General features: G+C 40.0%; 1 non-coding gene across 1 annotated transcript; it reads left to right on the top strand.

Annotated features, from left to right (window-relative positions):
• The first annotated feature begins 19066 nt into the window (after positions 1–19066).
• LOC119044346 (small nucleolar RNA U13) lies at positions 19067–19170 on the top strand. Its single transcript, XR_005081583.2, has one exon. It is a non-coding gene; the product is annotated as a small nucleolar RNA U13 (small nucleolar RNA).
• The last annotated feature ends 331 nt before the right edge of the window (positions 19171–19501 follow it).

Below are 19501 nucleotides of genomic sequence, written 5' to 3'. Positions count from 1 at the left end.
TGTTTTAAATTTTGTACACAGGTGGAAAAAGGAACTGATTTGAAAAGAATGGATACAAGAATAAAGTTGGTTGAGCCCAGATTGTTTAATCAGCCAACCACACAGGTCTTAGAACAGCATTTTTCAAACACTTAGGTTCGAAGAAGCGTAGCTGGGACAGCAGGCCCTGGAAACCTCACCAGAGAAGCACTCATGCAAGGAGACAGGGAGCTTCAGACTGGAGAAGACTGAGGACACATAGCGATACACCTAAAGTACAAACGACCATTTTGTCAAGGAAGGATTAGCCTTCTTTGTGGTGGCAGAGGCCACAATTAGCTTCAGTTAGTGGAAGTTAAAGGGGGAGTCTGCTTGGGCTCCATATCAGAAAGATGTAAGTAAAGCCATGATACTGACACCAATGGTCACTGGCCTGGAATGTTGACTGGAGTGTCACGCACAGTGAAAGGTAGATTTTGGATGCCGTTTAAGTCCATCAGCTCTATAGCAACATTTTGCAGCAGATATGGTGAAAGGTGGGTTCTCCAGGCTGGGGTCATTAGAAAGTGAGTACCCGGTGGCTCCCTGTCCCCATGTCCCTCCACATACTTAAGCTGAGACCTCCAACCCTGCACTGTGGCTCAGCCCTGGCGGGGCTCCAGGACTACTCCCAAGGTAATGACATGATCAAATTTGGGGTGACTTGGAGTTCTGATGAGGGCAACTGCTTCCTCATTGTTTTAGTCCTGGTTAGTTAAATTTGGTGAATGGGCCTTTGCAACCAGGCCTTTCTAGTCCGGATGACTGGATACTGCCTGGTACCCACAGCCCTGCTGCCCTCCGCTATCAGGTTCCATGGCAAGAGCGCTGTTGAAGTAACTGACCAGGGTCTAGGCATGATAGGAAAACAGGGAGTCAGAGACAGGGTGAGGTGCACGGAGAGTCAAGGTACAGACAAGGACACAAGAAAGATGATGATCATGTACCATGACAGAGTGGAAGGGGGAGAAGGGTAACATGATATCCTCCCTGACTGTAGAATGGGGAAGTTTTTTTGTTAGGCCTTGTTTGTACTATCCCTGTGACTAGAATGGTGATTAGTGTGCCAATCAAAACTGGGAGCAGACAGAAAGGCATTGTGTCTGTAGCCCAAATGTTGACATATTCATATAATAATCTGGGATCAAGAAATTCTTAATCCTCCACCTAAAATAGCTTCCAAATGTCCTCAGGGGTGCAGAAAAATATTAGTAGGGTCAGGTGACCACAGGAAAGTGATTATGACAGCCGCATGCCTTAGCGTGTGCTTAGTGAAACAATGGCTTTTAGACAACGTCTTCCCAGTTTATTTTCAACATTGCAGCCAGAGTGTTCTTTTCAAAGGACAGATCTGATCATGTCACCAACCTCCTTAAAACCCTTCAATGGCTGCCCACTGTTCTTCGAATAAAGACCGAATCTTTAACTAGGAGCTGCAGGGCTTGGCCCCTGTGGCGTTGAGCATGGGAGTGGGGGTCCATCTTTGCACATGCTCTTCTCTGGGTCTAGCGTGCTCCCCACCAGCCTTTCTCAGCTCTAACTCAGCCTCGTCCTTTAGATCTCAGCTCAAACAGCCTTTTCTCAGGGAAGCCTCCCAGTGTCTGCACCCCCACCTGGAGTCCTTCGTTCTTGCTCTTTATCAGGCTCCATTCTTTTCTTTTAAAGCGCTTATCTCAGTTTGTAATTACACATTCATCAGCCATTAGTGTCTACTGCTCTCCCCACCCCAGTAGCCTCTCAGCATCAGGAGGGAGAGAGGTCTCTTTTTTGGTCAACATCTTATCCAGAGCCTAGCATCATGCCTGGCTAATGGGAAGCCTCAATGCCTTTTTTGCTGAGTGAGTGAAAGGACTGTCTAAATCGTGCTTTCCTTCCAAAATGCAGAATTCTACAAAGGGAGGAAAGTGTTAATCAGACATCAGAACAAAATTCTTAGTAATATTTCCTCTGCTTTCATGCAGTGATTTATTTTAAAATTCAGAACCCTATGAGCTCTAATCTTCCTTCATATTATATAGAAATCAGTTCATCAGAATAACCCTCTAACTCTACCTGGTATTCTCATTTATTCTTCATTTTCTCTGGAATGAATTTAAGTAGTCTTTCTGAGGGTTCATCTTCTTTTGGGAACTTGCATAGAGAACATTTTATTTTAGGTTAATTCGGTTGAGATTTTATTTAAAGGCACCCTAAGTTACAGACATTGACAGGTAAATGTTTATGAAAAGATAATATATATGTGCTCTGTATGTGTGTATGTCTATCAATCCATCTAAAAATATCTTTTCATGACTTGAAATAGAAAAGATTGGATTTAGGCAAGGAAATCATGACAGTGTCGAAGTTTCCACCCCCAGACTCCTACCCGCTCCAGCTCAACTGTGCAGGATTTGGGGGAATAAGCAGGCAGTCATGATTTCCTGAGGACTGGCTGAAGGACACGTGCTGCCCCTCCTAATGACATCCTCCAATGGTGAGTCATAACGCCAGCGGCACTGTTCTGCAAGACTCCGTCTCTGCTATTTCTAACCCAAATTCTGAAAAGAGCACAGTCTAGATCCAGCCCTTTAGATCTCTGTATGGGCCTGAAATGTACATGGGCTTCCCAACTTCTCATTCTCTTTCTTGTTTCCTCTGCAGCGAGCTGACAGCCACTGGGCAGGAGTGGTCAACTTTAGTGACCACGATGGCAACAGAGAATAAGAAATCCATTGTCATTCGCTGCCTATGCCATGGTGGTGAATGTCTCTTTCAGAAAGCCACAGAAACAGACAATTAACCATGGACTGAGTCATAGGAGAGCCCAAGCCAAATAATCTAGACAAACAACGTTCACTAGGAGGGGTCTACAAATGGCAAAATGCTGTAGGAACCTGGTTATTTCCTTTAACAGTATCGTTCTGATACGTCTGCCCCTCAGAAAAGATATTTTCTTGAGGCACGTGGAAAGAGAAAACAAGCCTTCCTTTTATTCTACAACGCCCCGCAGTTACTGTCACACCTCCCGTCATCTTTCCGCTGTGAGATTCCTTAAAGAAGGTCTCCACACGCCCTGTATCCTTTTCTTCTATTTTTTTCCTTGAACTCCTCATTTTGTCTTCCCACTAAATAACTAAATGTGTTCTCACAAAGATTCCAGAAACCTACTCTGAATACTTTTTAATATTACTTTCCTAATTTAATCTTAGGGAGTTGGCCATTCTCATTCCTGATGTCCTCCCTAAAGTTTCTAGTTTCATGGACCCTACCTTGACCCTGAGGCTTCAGGAACAGGTCTGTGAAGAACTTCTTTTCTTTTTCGTGAGACGTGTTCTGGACTTTTGCTGCCTGTGCCCAAACACCACCTAACTCCAGGGCCCTCCCTGCCTTGTCTTGGATTCCTCCTTTTTTTTCCCTCCAGAGTTCACATTCATCTTCACATTTTCAAGTGAGTCATAACATTTTCCTCCCTAAAACTAAACTCTTTGCAGAGCTTCACCCTCACAACTTCGTCATCTAGTTGACTCTCTCTACATCAATAACAACCCCACTAACACTTTCATATCACCATATTCCCTGTTTTCCTTCCCATCCTCCAAGCCAATGTCTTCCACTCACAGAGACTTGAAAGCTCATGTTTGTTCGTGACTCCTCCTTCTCAAACAATCTCCATATCTAATCAGTTACTACAGTCTTTAAATGCCTCAACTGTCTGCCCTATATCTCCTGTCCACTGCTACCACTAAAGTCCAGGATCTTTCATGTCATGTCTAGATTTTGGCAATTAGCCTCTAACTAGTTTGCCAATAATGCCTCCCCCCTGCCGGCAACTCTGCACCCTGCCGTGAGAAGAATCACTTCACCACTTGAAAACGTTATTGTCTGCAAATTTTTCAAATATCCAGGTGAGGCAGAAAAACACCTTCAGTGTTCTTATTAATTAGGAAACCCCATTCCACAAGGGCTCTCTTCTTCCTTAGGGGGGAAATTTGTATGAACTGGTGACCTCAAAGCACTTCCGTAAAACCTTCGTTCCCCGAAGACTTTGAAGGTAACTAGAGGGGAGACAGGATGATCACTTCAAATTCAGAAAAGGGCTTGGAGGTTGCATGGTAGGAAATAGAGTGTTTCCTCTGCGTCAATGCTCTCAAAAAAAAAAAAAGGTGAGATATCCAGAGCAATGGCTTTAGGATCTCTCTGGGAAGTAAGACCACATTCAGTTTTAGCAAAAATTCCTATATGCCAGTGTGTTTCAAATAGCAGATAGTCACAGGACTTTGAAGGGATATCATGGGCACAGTGAATAAGCATGGTCAGCATCTTTGGACTGGAATAGATAACAGAGAGTTAATCCTTTCTTTCCTGGGCTCCAGGGAAGCTTCCCAGATCACACCATTCTGGTAGGATCCTACAGTGAGAGAGAGCAAAATGATGACTGACATGGACTTTCCCACTAGTTTGAATGAAGTGTGCTCACAGTGGGATGTAATTCAGAACAGAATTTGTAACCTGTACTCAACATTAAAGGCTCTTTGAGATCCACCTTCATTCATTCACTCAACAGAAACATACTTTGTGTCTAGTTCATTGCTTTGGAACAGGAAAGCAAAAAATACTTTTGGTTCTTAAGTTGATAGAGGTAGATGCAGGCATATTCTCTCTTCTCTTTCTTCAAAGAAGCCTTTCCATGACTTCCTTGATCTTGGCATAATCCCTTTATACACATGTTTAATAACATGTTTACTGTATTAAGTGCTTCTAAGGGGAGAGAGTTTTACATTTGAGTAATTACTTAATTAATTCAGTCACCCCTTTCCCCAATAAACTGTAATTTCCATGAGGGCAGAGAGCCTGTTAGCTCTGGGCAGTCAGTATTTGGAAGAGACAGTGATTGTGGCGAACATTTTCTTTTCCTATAAATTTTCTTTTACCTTCTGCTCTGCTTGTCACAGGCTCTGCCATAGATCTTGAAAACATGTTGCCCTGGCTGGTGTGACTCAGTGGACTGAGTGCCAGCCTGTTAACTGGAGGGTCATGGGTTTGATTCCCAGCCAGGGCCACATGCCTGGGTTGCAGGCCAGGTCCCCAGTGTAGGGTGCATGAGAGGCAACTGCATATTGATGTTTCTCTCTCTCTCTCTTTCTTCCTCCCTTCCCTCTGTCTAACAATAAATAAATAAATAAAAATTAAAAACAAAACCAAACCTGTCAGTGGACTTCCGCCTCTAACCCTTGTCTTTGCCATTCCCCTGCAATGGCATGCCAGCCCCCATGACGACACCCTCACCGTCACACTTCAGACGCTGGTTATGAAGAGTCATATTTTTTGTTGTCTCTTTCTTTGCAACTGTTCTGTCTCTTCAACTGGTTGGTAAGCACCTCTGTTGACAGGACTGTATTTTATACTAGCCACCAGGAAGGCACACATAGTTGGCACTAAACCAGAAAGCCTCCTCTCTGCATATCTCAGGAGCAGTTAGAGATGGTGTGCTGTGTGACAGGCATCTCGGAGGGCTGTTCAGCGGACAAGCTGGAAGGCTTTATATTCATGACAGCCCTAATTAACCCACACTATTGAACGAACACTGCGTAAAGCAGGGAAACTGAAATAAGGAGCTTTCACACCGTTGTGATGCTCATTGCCTTATATTTCAACAGATGTTTCTTGAGCTCCTACTATGCACCAGGAGTGTTTCTAGGCAACTTGATACATCCATGAATAAAACAAAGATTCATCTCCCCCTGGGCTTTACAAGATAATGGGAGAAACATATAGTGAACCATAAACACCACAAATGTAAAAATTAGAAGGTAGAAAATTCAATAAGAGAAAAAGAAGAGCCAAGGATAAATGTTTGATAAAAGTTAACCACTTGCCTGCAGGTCTGGTCCAGCTCCTGTCCTTCCAAAAGTGAAGGTGAACCTGGGATAGGTCTTTGCAAGTCAGGTCAGGATCTTAATCAACCTCATTTAACGGACTCAGAAAAGGCCTGAAACAGTTCAGAAGCCCCTCTGGCATTAGTTGTCAACCACCACTGGGACAATCAGGGAAGTATTCAATGATAATATTAAGCCACAGCACAAAAATATTAACTTTGTATCAATGTTCATTAAAGTTAATATTTTTATTTTAAGGATTATAATAGCAAATATTTAAACAGTTTTAAAAAAATTATTGATTGATTTTTAGAGAGAGAGAGAAAGGAAAGGAGAGAGAGAAACATCAATCTGTTGTTATGCACATCCATGCATTACTGGCTGCTTGGTGCACGTACCCTGACTGGGGATCAAACCCACGGCCCCAGAGCACCAAGATGACGCTCCAACCAACTGAGCTACCTGGCGAGGGCAATGATAGCAACGATTTTTAAAAGCCTACTGTAGACCAGGCATTGTGCTTGGCTTTTCTTACATTATCACTGTTATGTTCACAACCCTACATGAGGCATGTCTCTTATTTCTTCCATTTCATGAATAAGGAACCATAGGGACAGGCATAAGTCGCCTAAGGTAAGCCAAGTGGTAAATCTTGGGGTCATGATTTGGAGACAGCAGCCTCTTTGCTGTCAGCCAACCCACTCTACAGCCTGAGAGTCAACCACAGCGAGGCTTAAGTCTACAGGTGTGAAGTGATGAATAATTAAGGAAACTTCATGAATCAAAGCAACTAAAATATAGAGCTATGGTTTCCATCAGGCAGTGAAGGTCGGAGAGAAAAAATTCTCGCCCTGGCCAGGTGGCTCAGTTGGTTGGAGCATCATCCTGTACGCCACAAAAAGGTTGTGGGTTTGATTCCCAGTCAAGGCATATGCCTACATTGCAGGTTCAATCCCTGGTCTGGGCATGATCCAGAGGCAACCAATAATGTTTCTCTTTCTCTCTCTCTCTCCTCCCTTCCTCTCTCTCTAAAAATCAATAAACATATAAACGTACACTTGAGTAAGGATTAAAAAGAGAAAAGAAAAAAATTCTCAAAAGCAAAGGCATTGACTATACCACAACTAGAACCATAAATCAAATTAAAGACTCTTCATTCAACATAGATTAAATGTCTCTTACTCAGGTACAGTCCAAGGGATGGCAATGACCAGTAGCAATGTGTGTTAATCTTACCTAGCTATTTTATCTTACCTATCTATTTTTATTAATTTATTTTAATTATTTTAATTGAAGCCTCACTGCTGTAGATGTGGTTCATTTAAAAACACCCTTGGAAATTTCCCAAGACACTCACTTTCCTTCTTCTAAATACAGTATATTTTTTCACTTTATTGGGTTGTCTAAATATTCTGCAGGTTTTATTCTCCAAGTAATCTTTTATTTATTTCAATTACAGGTGACATACAATATTATATTAGCTTCAGGTGTAAAGTATAGTGATTAGACAGTTACATATTTTATGAAGTGATCACCTTGATAAGCTGAATACTCATCAACTCCATACATAGTTGTTACATCATTATTACAATATTATTGACCATAATGTCTGTGCTGTACTGTACATCCACATGACTATTTTTATAACTAGCAATTTGTATTTCTTAATCCTTTTCACCTTTTTCACACTTCCCCCCACACCCTCCCATCTGATTACCACCAATTTGTTCTCTATGCATATGAGGGTCTTTTTTTGTTTATTATTTATTTTGTTTTTCAGATTCTACATATAAGGGAAACCATAGGTATTTGCCTTTTTCTGTCTGAATTATTTCACTTGCCATAACTCCCTCTAGGTCCATCTATGATGTGTGAAAGCTAAGATTTTCTTCCTCTTTATGTCTATGTAATAGTCCTTTGTGCACATGTACCACCTCTTTATACATCTACCTACTGATGGGCATTTAGTCTGCTTCCATATGTTGGCTATTGTAAATAATGCTATAGTGCATGTATATCTTTTTGAATTAGTGTTTTGAGTTTCTTTGGATAAAAGCCCAGAAGTAGAATTGCTAAGTCAAATGGTAGTTCCACTTTTAAAATGTTTTTGAAGAACCTCCATACTGTTTTCCAGAGTGACTACACCAACTTACCACCCCACCGACAATGCATGAGGCTTCTCTTTTCTCCACATCCTCACCAGCACTTGTTTGTTGATTTATGGATGATAGGCATTCTGACAGGTGTGAGATGGTATCTCACTGTGGTTTTTATTTGCATTTCCCTGACGATTAGTGACCTTGTGCATCTTTTCATATGTCAGCTGACCATCGGTATGTCCCCTTTGGAGAAATGTCAGTTTAGGTCCTCTGCCCATTTTTAAATTAAATTGTTTGGTTTTGGTGTTAAGTTGTATGAGTTCCTTATATATTTTTTGTGTTAACCCCTTATTGGATGTATCATTCATGAATATCTTCTTCCATTTAGTAAATTGTCTTCTCATTTTGTCATTGGTTTCCTTTGTTGTCCAAAAACTTTTTAGTTTGGTGTGGTCCCATTTGTTTATTTTTTCATTTGTTTCCTCCAAGTGACCTTTTTCCATATGAGTAAGTTATCTTATTCTGCTGCTGTTTCTGTTTTACAGACTGCGCTGCCCTCCAGGTGCCAGTTACCCAGTTAGAAGTCACCTGGAAGGAGTATGGAGCATCTCATTGAGCAGAGCGCTGCTGTGGTCTCTAGAAAAACACACTCAGTTCCAGAAAACACATCTTTTTAACTTACCAAGAGTATTCTCGAATGGCTTTTTTCATTTAAAGACAGCTCCTACTGCTGTCTGATTGGACCACTCTTTCAGTGATGTTATAGATGAACGCGCACTAACTGGGACCAAAAGGTGACCCTGTCATTTCCTTTACAGTTTTATTTTAATTAATTCCATCCACTTAGTATGTTTGCTCGTAGCTTGATAAATATCATCATATCACATTGATCTTGACTATTTAGCACATGTGTGTATATTTGGGATACTTCTTAGGTGATGAACATCTTCCAGACTGGAATCACATCTTCTGCACCTTTCTTATCTCTGGCTTTCGCACTGTAGTTCTGTACTTTAAGTGCTCATTGGGCACTTGTTGAGCTGAAGTGCATGGAACTGATCCCCAAATGCATCCAGATGCATTTAACAACCATGCATCTGGGTGGTTTTGTGTAGCACTGATGCCAATGGGTATCTCAAGGCTCCATTAGTGTCAGAACTCTATAGTGTCTACTCCTCCCATGTTCCTAGAGCACAGGGAATGTGGACAGCCTTAAGGTGTTGAGAAAGCGTTAGAAGCAGAAGCCACACAGCCAAACAGATTTTTTTTTATTCTTAAGTGGGCACTATTGACTGTTTGGCCTAACCTAAAATATAGGTTTTAAGATAGTTCCCTTATTTTATTTTTATTTGTTCCAAATGCAAGTTTTTCAAGAATGTTAATTTGAAGGATATAAATCCAAAAAGATTTTTTAAGTATGTATGTTTTAGTGCCAGAAAAATTAAATTCCAAAGAACATTATTTATTATGTGATATGGAAAAAAGAACAAATCTAAAGACAAAAGTTAATGGTATTTGAACAAATTACTTATTCCTGTTGGTCTCTGTCTCTCTACTCTTCATTAAAAATTTATCAATTTCTTAGAAGGAAAACCTACTACACAGTGACTTTATATCGAGAGTTAATGTAATAGTGCCTGGAGCACTGGATTGACTTTCTTGTTGTGAAAATGGGAAAGGAAATTAAGACTCTGCCTTATTTTGTAATGGTAGGACCCTCAGATAAATTACAATTTTGTTGTTGTTTTTTATATCCTAGAAGTGATAATGATCAGGTTCTTTGCGTTTATTGATATGTTCTTGTTAGTTTCATTTTGTCAGACTTAACTGCAGCATTTAATGTTATCGATCAGTCTGGAAAATGCTAGGATGCCACAGCAGTCCTACATTTATATAGTTTGGCTTTATCTTGTCAAAAAGAAAGGAGGCCTATTGGTTTTCTCCATTGTTCCTGAAATATCCACTGTTTTCCTTACATTTTCTTAGGGTGGTTCTTCATGTCCTAATATCCATGTCATATCCACAAAAATTCCCAAAAGATTTTCGCTTTCATTTTTATATCTAGTACATTAAGACAAAGCTTGATATATACTCAACAGTTGACAATCCTTTTGTTATTTTTCTGCTGCCTGCCTAGCTTCCTTTCAGTGGAAGACATGGTGATTGTACAGCTGCCCAAATACTGGCTCTGATGTCACATCAAGTCCACCTAACACAAAGCACAGGATACTCTGTAAGGTAAGAACAGGAAAGAGACAGACACTCTGTAGTACCTACAGAGTATATATTGATTGGTTCAGGCCAAGGCCAGGTTGTATTGTTTGGGGTGGTCAGGCAGCAGGCCTGCTTTTGTTGCTGTTGGCTTTCTTTCTGGAATGGCTTGAGGGCAGGGACATGAGAAAACTGTTCTCATAAGGCCATTAATCCTGAAGTGACCTCACCTAGCCCTTGGGTCTGGTTACAAATGACTCTAGATCACTTTCCTCATTTAAAGTCTTCAAAGTATCTCCTCCAAAAGCATCCCCTTAAAGTGTTCCTTAAGAGCATCTTCTCCATGGTGCATTGCTCTAGTCTTTCATTAGCAGATTTGTACAAGATGAGACTTCTCTATGGACTTGAATGTGAACGGGATAGAGAAAATTAAGCGCCTATAGGCCCTAGCCATGTGGCTCAGTTGGTTGGAGCGTCATCCTGATGTACCAAAGGTGTGGGTTTGGTCCCCAGGCAGGGCACATGCAGGAGGCCACCAATGAATGCATAAATGAGTAGAACAGGTTGGTCTCTCTCTCTCGTCAAAAAATTAAAAACAATTTTTTAAAAATAAAAGTACTCTTACATTTTTTTTAAAAGGTGCTTGGAAAAGTGTCTTGGTGACAAACCAATTAGACCGTTAAACACATTTGGAGACTCCATCTCTGAAAAAGTAATTCAGCCTCAGATTCTAAGTGTTATGTTAAAGCCAAAATATAGCTCTCATTCTTACAGCTTTCAACCCTGGCATTTTCTATTGCTTTAAGGCCACTATACTTTGAATCATGTATTACCATGGCCATTTGGATGGATCAGGACCAAGAAATTATCTCTTTGTAGCAGGACAGCTCACCATAAAATGTGTACAAAATGCATACATACCACGCCTACCCCTCATCTGTAAGGGATTCTCTTGCCCAGATTTCTGTGGTGAGTGGGTTTGAAGTCAGTTGGACAGCTGCAGAACAGAAAACACTCCTTAGTCATTCCCATAGAAATGAACGTCTGCTGATACAGTGTTTATCCAAGAAGAGAATTGCTTCCAACTGAATAATTTTATACATGTATATTTAATTGGCTGTACATAAGTAAAATAATTGGTTATATATATCTGAATGATCCTTGAGTTGTAGATAAGAATATGTTCAGGAGGTACTTTGAAACCTACGCTCAGAAGTAGGACATTTTCTTAAGTGTATATAATATCCATTCATTCTTTTGATAGCACTGTTATCTTTGAGGCTTTCACAGCTCATGCAGTTTTGGTGGAACAGAGTTGAGCTCTGGCTTCAAAGGCGAGCATTTGACCCAGAGTTGGCCATCCAGATCATCCATTTCCCATGGGTTTGGTTTAGAGGCAGGCTCATGATCCAGTCCAAGACAATGAGGCTCAGTTCTAGGAAGTTGGGGGATCTGGTGGGGGGAAGTCTCCTGCTGCTGGCAGCCATCTGGATTCTAGGAATGGAGAGACAGCATTGGAGTCAACACAGAGGACAGTAGAGCAGAGAGATAGGGAGAACTGGCGCTCTGATGGTATTATATTATAAATTATCTCTTTTGACAAATCTAGTTTAAATTGAAATTCTGTCATTCGAAACTGAAGTAGGACTGAATAATACATAGGTTCACTGATCAGGTAGGTCAAGAAAATGCTGCCCACACAATGTATTAATATTTTGGCAAGGAAGTTGACAGTGTTTCTTATAAAATCCTTGTGGATAATGTGTAGAAATGTGGGATGGAGGCAGGTGATTTCATCAATAATTAAAGAGCTATGTCAAAGAATGCTAATTCCATGTCAACCTGAAGGAAATTTTGTAGTGGTGTGCCCCAGGGTCCTTCCCTGGCCCTGTCTTTTTTGACATATTTATTAAAGGTTTGGGTGAGCACACTGATGGCCTTCCTATCATATTCTACAGACGACAGGATGATTGGAGCGTGAGCTGGTATGTTGGATAACTGAGACAAGTTTCTAAAACTCTTCATAAGCTAGAGCATCAGAATTAACTTAAAAAAAAAACAAACGTAAAAATCCTTGTATTAGATCCAAAAACTTATTATACAAATAACTGGGTAACACTGGAGGCTTAGTCAAGTATAATTTCAAAGTGGACCAGCAGTGTGGTACAGCCGTCTAAATAAATAAATAAACAAAGCTCCATTAGGTTACATAAATAGGACACAACAGTGATGGAGGCAGATGTCATATTGAACAAACCATGCTTAGGCTGGCAGGGCAGAAGGATACAGGGCCGAAAGAACTAAAGTTTTCAGATATCTCTACCAGCGATCTGCCCCAATGTGCCACATCATGCAGAAAAGATGAAAATGACCAGTGTGTGTGTTCACAGCCCTCTCTCTGATCCCACGTGCTATATGGACACTCCATTTCCCCCTTCCCAAAGAGGAAGAGTTATTTTTGTCTGGGAGGGAAGTTAAGCTGTGCCGTATAACAGAGTAGGAAAGGAGGATGAGTAGAGGAAGAGAGAGATAAGCCAGTGACCACGTGTCCTGGAAGACTTTGGGGGCGCTGAGAGACAGAGGGGCTCCAGAGCACTTTTAAACTGTGAGAAAATAGAAGGGAAAAGAAGGGGATTTAAGTTGGATTGTGATAATCACTCAAGTATAAACTAAAAATGCATTTTTACCATAATTGCCCAGCTTTTGGTATAATGACTACCTGGCTTTGTGTTATCGAAACTTTTCATACACACATATCTTTTCAGCAAAGTTCTGCCTCCAATGCCTTCCCCACCACAGACAGATGAAAGCCTGTGGGAAAGCTACCACATTCCTAACCAAGAAAATAGGACAGTGAGTTTTATAAGCACATATGGGTCTGGAAGTAAACAAGGCTAATTTCTCTGAATACTACTGATCAACGTAGTATTGAAGGTTTTTCCAACATATTCAGACAATAAATTGAAATAAGAGAAAATTTGGAAGACAGGAGACAACATTGCCATTGTTTGTAGATTATACAATAATTGCATAAAATATAAGAAAAATACTAAACTATGGAAAGTAATAAAGACGTCTGAGGTCAGCAAGATTGAGAAGTAAAATATTATTCAATAAAGACAAAGAACATTTTTAATGCTAGCAATAACCAGTTAGCCTATAGGAAAGAAAACATCATATACAAAAACACGAAAGTGAAAAGCTCCTATCCAGGAGCCAACCTAGTGAAAATCTTTATACAGGAAGTTTCAAAATTCTTTTAAGAAAGATTTGGGAAGTCCAACCATGTTTGATATTTTTACAATTTAAAGATACAGATTTGCACAAATGGACCTATGAATTCAATGCAATTTCAATACAAATTTCAGCAAAATATTTTGGGAGAACTGGATAAACTGCTTCTAAGATTAATATGGACAACAAATCTTAGATAACTAAAACAATTTTGAAAAGGAAGAGCCAATAAGGAACTTGACTTAGCAGATATTAGAAGTACTATAGATATTAAGAAAAAATAAGGGGGGAAGCAGAGAAAGTGGGAAAAAATGATGGCTTAACAAATGACTGCCAACTTAGTAACTCCTTTGCCTAAAACGGTTCAATGAGGTGCCACTATCTAGAGTTTAGGGAGCAGCTGCTTTTATTTATTTTTCCTAAAATAACATGTATTATCACAAGTTGCATAAAAACACAGCTTTTACAAAATGACAAAAAATATTTGAATCCACCTGATTTGTAGGAACACCACACTATTGCTGTACCTCCAGCTAAAGCTTCAAAGAAACTATATTTCTTATAATCAAAATAGCTAATATTTACCACAGCTCATCTTTGGAGAAAAGCTCATAGTGTTTTTCTCAATAAACGGAAGCATTTACTCATTAAGTACATTCCCATGCCTGGTGGTCACCAGGATGCATGTCAAACACAATGACGCATTGTAACTGCTGGCTGGCTGTGCTGGAAGAAACCTGGTAGACCATGTAGTTTACCCCTCACTTTATAGAGAAGCATCTAAGGCCAGAGAGAGGGCTCGAGAGCCCCACTCAGGGGTCTTTTAGTTAAGTCACAACTAATCATAAAAATTTAAATAGAAAAGTTCATTATTTTACTTACATCAGGAATACCTGCTTTTAAATGCTCTATAGAGATAGTATCCTTTTGCTTCCTAGGTCCTAAGGTTCAAAATGTCAACATATCAAAAGAAGTCAACTTAATTTATAAATTATGCATTTCTCTTCCTTTTAGATAACTATCCATCTAGTTAGATCTTAAGGGATAATGGTGTATATGGTACCATAGTACACGAGGCCTGTCTATAAAGTATCCAGCAATGTACTATGAAAAAGAGACATTTATTGAAATAGATACAGGGTACAAGAAACATTGTGCATAAAAATGAAGCCTCAGTCCTCTTCAAAGTAGGCACCTTGGGACCTCACATAGTTCTCCCAATCACCATCAGCTGCTCCATCGTATTTTTCTTAATCTCATCCATGGCCTGAAATCTCTTCACTTTCTAAGGTGATTTTAGTTTAGGAAAAAGTCAGAAGTCCCAGGGTGCCTAATCTGGGCTATAGGGGCCGAGTCACCTGGGTTATTTAATGTTTTATCAAAAAACTCTGCACGAGACATGATGCATGAGCAGACACATTGTCATGATGAGACTGCCAATCACCAGTTGCCCATAGCTGTGGCCTTCTGAATCATCTGAGTAGTTTCTGCAGAAGAATTTTCAAGCTAATGAAAAATTTGATGCAGATTCATTGCTCTACTTGCTCAGTCATTTTAAATGTGACAGCCACACAGTACACATGCTCACTCAGTGGCGTCTACCACCTCCACTGACTAGTACAGTGAAGTTGTCATTATTCACACATGCACATTTTAGTCCATTCTCCTTGGCCACCAGGTCATATGGATGTTGCACAAACCATTCTCATTTTATTAACAGTGGCTGGACTTTTTCAGACTGACCTCTGTAAAGCATTTTCCTGTGAACTGTACTATTTGATCTTCACAAAAATATGTAAAGGCATTATTAAAGGTGAGTCAGTTATTATACTTATTGTTGTTATCATTATTGATTTCCTTTTTTATAAATAATAAATGCTCACATTTTGCCAAGGGATTGAATGCAAATCATGTGGCATAAAAATCTCATGATCTTTCCAGTGAATTCATCCTACGGAGGTGAATGTCCCCAATACGCTATTTTCTTTAATAATGAAAACACGTCTGGGGGGAGGGAATTATTAAAAAAAAAAGAGAAAACTTTAGCTCAGCGGATTTTACTCAAAATCAGGTAACTAGAAATGGTAGGAGCCAATACTTAAACTCTGCTTTTGTGCCTCAATCAACAAAAGGCCAACACTGAAACAGCATCAGACTTAGGGTGTCTAAGAAGTGGGCTTGTTAAAAATCTTGAAGCCAATGTTTAAAAACTGACTGGTAGCTGAATCATCCTGAGGGTCACTGAGCCCTCCAGATGCTCCTGTAGGCTCCAAATGCAGCTTTGGTTTGCAGGGAAATGCTGCGGGCAGTGCAGTCAGGCCAACAGTGAGTCACCTGCAGGCCCGTCTGTTAGAGACCCCCCTGCTCTCTGCTCTGAGAGCCTTAAATCAAGCACGATGTTTCTCTATATTGTGATTGACCAGATTTAATGGACAGGCAGGAGTTTAGATAGAGAATTGTGCCAGTTCCTCTGTATTACAACATTCCTGCCAGGGTCAATGAAAGCTCCTGAATAGGTCTTAACTCCTAAAACAGTCTTGGAAGGTCTGTAACCAAACTGAGGAACTGTGGTCCTCAACCCTAGCTGGACATTAGAATCACCTGAGGCACTTAAAAAAAAAAAACACATGCCTTTACTCAGGAGACCAGTTTAATCAGAATTTCTAAGAGTAGGACCCATATATCAGAGATTTGTTAAAATTTCCCTAGAAATGATTAAAATATTCTGGAGTTACACAGTGGGAATGGTTGTAGGACTTTTTGAATAAATAAATAATCACTGCCTTGTTCACTTTAAAAGGGTCATAATTAAATTACAACTCAATTTTAAAAAATACTTTCCAGGTTATTCTATTGGTAGCCTGGGCTAAGGACCACTGGGAAACTGGACAGTGTTTCCCAACCTGGGCTGCACAGTGGGACTTCCTAGGGAGATCTAGAAATACTGAAGCCTAGTCATGACCACCACAGATCCTGATACTGATCTGGGCAATAACCTGGACATCAAGAGTTAAAAAGCCTCCTCTGATAATTGTAATGTTCAGCCAAAGTTGAGAACTGTGGTCCAGAACAGTGGCTGTTGATTTGTGTTCCCTGGAAAAGCACCTGGAAAGTTGTTAGAAATAAAGATTCTTAGTCCCACCCAAAACCAACGAATCAGAAACTCTGGTGAGTTCAGCAGTCTAATTTTAATAAGCCCTCCAGGTGATTCTGGTGCAGGCTACAGTTTGAGAACCAACTGTTCTAGCACTCAAGGAAATTGCATGCCAATCCAGCCATTATCCTTAAATTTTGCTAACTCCTAAATATTTGTGGAGGATATGTTCCAGACATAGAAAACCTGCCACCAGGGTCTAGCTGGAAAGTGACCCACAAAGAACCAATTAGGGGGAAACTGTGGAAGATGCTGTGTTGTAATGTTGCTCCTATATAAAAGAATGTTAATTTCATTCTCACACTAAATCACAGTGTTAGGATAGGTAGCTAGATCTTAGTAAAGGAAGGGAGCAAAGGGAATCAGACATTATTAAGCACAATAAACTAGAGCTGATTGGACAATGAGCTTGATTAAGTCTGGAAGTTAGAGCTTCAGATACCCCAGGGATTCAGTGTTAACCCCCCCAACTAGGAGATTAACACTCCTCCCCTCCCCTGTGTAGGGAGGAAGGACCAACTTTCCAATCTCCCCAGGATAGAACAGGTTCACTCTGGGGACTAAGTGGAGTAGGGGGGTTGCTATAGGAATAAAAAAATTAAAGGGAAATTCCTCTGCTGGGCACATGCCCAGTAAAAGTCAGGCACAAACAGCAGTAACTAAGATAGTGACCATAAGGGGTGGAGCTTGGGAAAAGGATCTGATTGGATAAGGGGCACAGAACCCTTGGAAGATCTAGGAAATGGATTGGTTAGGGAGAGGACCCAACTGCCAAATCCATGATAGATTGGGAAATTGACTGGTTAGTTTGAAAGATAGACTGGTCCTTCCCAAGGATGAGGTAATATAATTGAAGCTTAACAAAGTTGTTTTTCTTTCACTAGGTAACACACACTTCACCGTTCACTCTCACAGTCGCTCTGTAGCCGCCATGTGGGCCTAGAAGCCACACAGACTCCAAGTGTGAGCCTGAGTATAGCAAAGCAGCACCAGCCAGATTGCAGCTGGGAATAGAGACTAGGTAGCTGGAGAGGGACAGAGGCTGAACTCTACTAAGCTTCTGCATGGCACAGAATCTCTGGACCTTGGCATTACTTCTGGGCTTGATGAAAAGAAGGCTGGACTTCTTTCATAGCAGGATGGAGCTGAACCCAGCACAATCTTTTGTGTTTGCTCCAACTTCAATAAACCTTACCACTGCATCTCATCCTCCCATTCATGGTCCACAAACTACTTTTCTTTTACTCTGCAAGAACCCCATTTCCAGCAACACTTGATATCAGAATTACAAATACTACCTATGTAATCTGTTCATCCTTTATTTCCTACATTTAGAAACTCAAAATACACTTTGTAACCTTAAATCCTTTTTTAACCTTAGCCTTTAAGTCAGTGATTCTCTTTTTTTTCTTGATTTTAACCAATAAATGATTTTTCTTTTCCTCTACAGCCATTTGAGAACTTTATTGGAATGGCTTTGGCATTTTAGAAAAAATGATATGTTTTAGACTCTAGAAATTTGTAATACAAAACCTAGATTTAAATCTCTATTGTGATTTTTTTCTACATTCCAGCCCACAGTTGTGAAATGGTTACTATATCACTAATTATGGATTCTTAATGAAGCATGTTTCCCTAGGTTTCAGGCATTTGGGGGGACACCTCTTAACAGTACTGATCTTACATGAGTTTAGGAAGAAGTAGCTATTTTATTTGTCCCATGTCAGGGCACCTGGATATAATGAGGTTGCTAATAATTATCCCCCTAACACTAATTGCTCTCAAACTACCTCTACAAATAGAAGACTCAGAACCTAATGTTCAGCTCAGTTTATTTAAGAACAGTATAGTCTGTCTGTCTGTCTGTCTGTCTATCTCTCTCACATAACCCTCTAGGGTCATTAACACAGAGATGACACAGCAATATTTCTCGAGCCTGAATTTTGACCACCCTTTCATTTGAATAGTGAGATAAGCTGAAAAACCAAAATTTATTTCCTTGAAATAGTGAACTAAATCTGACTTCAAGGCCTGTCAGCCTCAGAAAGTAGTTTTATGTACCTCTGTCTACCTCCTATTCTCTCCAGCCACCAGGACTTAAACTAATTCTGCCAGACATATGCCTCAGCCCTTGAGCCGTATCTCATTCCCAGTAGGGCCTTGACTGGTACCCCATCACCATGGTGACATTCAAATACAGCTCCAGAGGCCCAAGTCAAAGCATGGAGCTCATTATCCCCACAGTCAGGAGAGTAATGCACGGAATAGTTGAAAATTGTGGAAGATAGGTAAAAGATAGTTATTAGGCCCATTTGTAGGAATTCTTTAGAGGATAGACAATTAAGCAAAATCCAAGAAGAACGAGGTTGAAAATAATTGCAGGTAAGGTCAGTAAACTTTATGTAGACTCTCTCTATTGGAGAATGAAGTCTTGAAACATCAGATGGTCATTTCTATAATACATTAGAAGTTGCTTTAAAAAATCATATATGATGATCCTTTTGTAGTTCATGAGTGTGATGATTGGGTGTTCACACTCTTGCGTGGTGTGTGCCTCCCACAAACCTTGTTACAACATCGGCACATTACCCGTCTGACAAGAAAAAAATAAAAAATAAAGTAAAATATAATATAATAAATCATATATAAAAAAATAACCTCAAGGAGTTAGTAGAATCTTTCTGCCTTGGAGACCTTTTAAACATGTCCCCCACTGCTTCTCAGGACTCCCTATGTCTTGAAAATCCATTTCTACTTGTTCTTCATAGAGTTCATTGTGCAAATATTGTTAGTAACATTTTTTAAAAATTATAATTACATATAGTGACTGATCTATTATATTTCACTCACAACATATCAATAAAAATCCCAAAATAGATAATTATATAATTATATGCAACATGATCTCTAACTATAACAGGTGCAGTTAA

This window comes from Artibeus jamaicensis, unplaced genomic scaffold (assembly GCF_021234435.1).
Source record: "Artibeus jamaicensis isolate MK-2021 breed Jamaican fruit bat unplaced genomic scaffold, CSHL_Jam_final contig_402, whole genome shotgun sequence".
In the NCBI taxonomy this organism is placed as follows: domain Eukaryota; kingdom Metazoa; phylum Chordata; class Mammalia; order Chiroptera; family Phyllostomidae; genus Artibeus; species Artibeus jamaicensis.
The sequence above is the reverse complement of the archived record's forward strand: the minus strand, read 5'-3'. Positions and strand labels throughout refer to the sequence as shown.